Source organism: Octopus bimaculoides, chromosome 3, assembly GCF_001194135.2.
Source record: "Octopus bimaculoides isolate UCB-OBI-ISO-001 chromosome 3, ASM119413v2, whole genome shotgun sequence".
Taxonomy (NCBI): Eukaryota; Metazoa; Mollusca; class Cephalopoda; order Octopoda; family Octopodidae; genus Octopus; species Octopus bimaculoides.
Window position 1 is genome coordinate 125,581,950 of NC_068983.1, and position 3,806 is coordinate 125,585,755.

The 3,806-nt window shown below is 33.1% G+C and overlaps 1 protein-coding gene across 2 annotated transcripts in view; it reads left to right on the forward strand.

Moving 5' to 3' along the window:
- Positions 1-3,806, forward strand: part of LOC106875338 (FMRFamide receptor-like) — a 558,102-nt gene that overhangs the window by 303,689 nt on the left and 250,607 nt on the right. For both annotated transcript variants that reach the window (XM_052966544.1, XM_052966543.1), the window contains exon 2: positions 841-954. The gene's annotated coding sequence lies outside the window, so the exon portion shown is untranslated. The remainder of the gene's footprint in view (positions 1-840; positions 955-3,806) is intronic.

Consider the following 3,806-nt stretch of genomic DNA (forward strand, 5'->3'; position numbering starts at 1 on the left):
ATATATATACTTTCACACTGGTATGTATATATGTATATATGTGTGTATATTTGTGCATGTCCGTGGGCGTGAAGGGTTGTAATATTTGGTATTTGAAATGTAGGAATTTTTCCCAACGTATTGTAACCTTTGGGCTAGAATTTTTAAAATATTAAATGCAATTCCTGAAGAAGTTAGGAATTTTACCAAATGGAAATATATCACGAGTACTCACACATATACACACAAATATCAACATACAATCACACATAGTCACACACAGTATTCAAAGCCACGCACATATAGATATATTGCCACATATATACACACACATATCTATGTATATTAAAATATACTCCTTAATGTATGCCATATTATTTCTCTTTGCGTGAATATTTATAATTTCAATGACTACTTGTAGCTAAATTCTATTACTCATCTTACATATTCACGAATAATTTCTGTTGTCTATATACATTCTGATTGATGTTAAGTAAATGTTGAGTCCCATGATTCAGCAGTATTTCAGTGAATATAAACTTTATGCCGTGAAACAATATCCTTCTAAGCAACTATTATTGAAGTGAGATAAAATAGCGTGTTTTCTGTGATTTATATCAATTTATATGACACATAAATATTTAATCAAAATACATGGTCTAGACTTTAATCTATAAATATCCATTAACTTGATGTTGCTTGATAACCTCTGCTAGACATCTTGAAGGTAATGAAATGAAAGTTATTCTCTTTAAACACAATCACAAATATTTATGCAAAAGCATTTTACTCTGGAAATAATACACAACATATTCTAAATTTAATTAAAATAATTCGTTTGTTTTCTGCTCTCTTTCACAGGAAGCTGGATTACACGGTTCAAATATTTAACCCAATGGTAAACAGCTAGATCTGTTTCGAAAACAATGGTGATTAATGAACACTAACATTTCTAAGGAAACTCTCTCAGAAAACGTAAGTATATTGACTAAACGTATTCAATTCAGCATTAATTTCGTATGCAGGTTACCTGCTGAAAACAGTATCGATAATCTTGCTGGTCGATGATTTTCGGCTGAAAGGAAAATCGTGATGGAAAACCAAACGCAATAAGATATGCTGTTGCATGTAGTGGTTAATGCGCAATGCTTAAACAAATGTTTAGTACAAGGATATCAGTTGCGAGTTACACTGTGAATGCATTGATTCAAAGTGTAAGTTTGTTGGGTGAACTGAGTTGAGTACGTGTTTGTATGTGTGAGTGGTGTGTGCGCGCGTGTATGTGTGTATATGTGTGTGTTGACATGTGTGTATGCGTGCGTGTGTATGTGTGAATGTCTGTGTGTTGAAATGTGTTTGTGCGTGTGTATGTGTGTGTGTTTTGACATGTGTTTGTGCGTGCGTGTGTATGTACGTGCTGACATGTGTTTGTGCGTGAGTGTGTATGTGTGTGTGTTGACATGTGTTTGTGCGTGCGTGCGTGTTGATATGTGTTTGTGCGTGTGTGTGTATGCGTGTGTATTGACATGTGTTTGTTCGTGCGTGTGCATGTTTGTGTGTTGAAATTTGATTGTGCGTGCGTGTAACACAAATATTGTCCTATGCTTAGGCTAAAATATACCGACGTCACTCATTATTCAGAATTGTGGAAGTGCAACATTATAGAGTGTGATGTGTGCGCATCTAAGTATGTAAAGAGGTGAAGATTCTTCAGTTGAAGGGACTTGTACTACCTAGGTGTTTTGGGGGTATGTTAGCTTAGATGCTTGCCACATAGTTCTGAGTTCAGCAATGCATCCGCGACCCTTCTTAATTTCTACAAAATCCTCTACACTCCATCTTTCTTATTTGGTATACTTTGTTTCTAACGTTTATTTTCTGGATGCTTGAATATATATGACAGCTTTTCCGGAACAATCTATCCTTGAAGATATGAACTGAGGTGCATGTCCTTGGTAATGTGCAAATGATGCAGTATATGGACAGATGGATCCTGAGAAATCAAAAACGGTATCGTCTGTATGAGAGCATTTATTATCAGGAATAACAAGAACTTAATTCATAGAAACCAGAAATAATAAAGTCGAACGCTGTGGTAAACCATAGTTGCTAAAGATATTGTCACTTGAGCCATGCAGCAATGTATAACTCCTGCAATGCAGGTAAACTTGATTTACATGAAATGAGTGACGAACTTTTGTCATAGTTAAATTTGTCTCGTACCTGACACGTCTAAACATTTGTGAATACCAATTCAAATGATGCATGATAAGAGAATCAACGAGATTGATCTGCTTCTCTGAGGTACATGTCACTGGTTATACAAAGTGTGATTCATCCGTGTCTTAGATAGATGCGTTCGGATAGGGAGTAAGATGGTCAATAACAGTAATGGAAATGAAACATTGACATTGTTAATATAGAAATAGTCAATATCTTTTCGATCATATCAAGCCTAAAATGCTGAAACATGTATAGTAAGCTAGGCAAATCTCAGAAGAATTAAGTGATAATTATAAGGTATATAGCGACAAACTAAACGAAAGAAATAAAAACATGAGATTTGCAGTCGTTTTCTGAATTAGTCTCTCCAGTTTGATTAATAAATTCAGAAAACAGAAGCGACAATGTGTAGATTACTAATTGACATTTTATTATCACACATTGGGGTTATAAATAAATTTCCCCAAGCTATGTATATATGCGTGTGTGGAGTGGGGGGCGGGGTGGTGGTGGTGGTGGTGCATGAGTGCGTGTGCGTACGTGCGCGCGCGCGGGTGTGGTTGTAGGTGTATGTGTGTGTGTGTGTCTCTCTCTCTCTCTCTCTCTCTCTCTGTATATATATATATATATATATATATATATATATATATATATATATATATATATATATATATATATATATATATATATATATATATATATACGTATATTTATATATATATATAAGATGCTTATGAGAATTTATGGAACAAGTATCCTATACAATCTCAGCAAACTATTAAAGATGGAGAAGAGATGTTAGAAATTCGAAAAGAATTAAATCCATGCATACGATCGTTTCAAACAGCAATATTAACATGTAAATAACATGGTAGGAAAAATTAGAAATTAAACTAATTAAAATCAAATTAATTACATATTACTCTTCTTCTCACCGCGTAAAAATATTACATCAAAAATGTTATATTATTGTTACAATAGTCTTTATTTAGTGAATATCATAACATATTCGGATACACATATTATCCCTATGAAAGATTAAGAGCATGCGAAGATATTGTGGTTGTGTCTAGTTACATTTCTTAAGATCATAGAGCGTAGTTGTGGGACGATTACAGTATAGTCCGTAGAAATGAGAGTATGAATATAAGTTTTCCGATGACGATAGGTACTACGAACTCTACTATAGTCATCCCAGGAATATAGTCTATGAACTTAAGAAACATAAATTTTTCGAAGCAAGCCTAGCTATGCATTAAAATATCTATAAATTCCATGTATCAATTATTATTATAATAATAATAATAATTATTATTATTATTATTGTTATTATTATTATTATTATTATTATTATTATTATTATTATTATTATTATTATTATTATTGTTCAGTAGTTTTATTTTTATAACGTGCTTTCACTTCACTACCGAGCGCAGCTCTGTGCGCCTTGGGTATGTGCTGTGGTTTGCTGTGGTGCTCTTATGTTTACTGTATTGAAAGTGTTTTGCGTAGAATGTGTGCAGTACGCAGTAGTGCAATTTTCTGTAAGTTATATATATTTGTAAGTCCTGGTGTTTTTGTTATGTATTTGTCTGAATATTTTT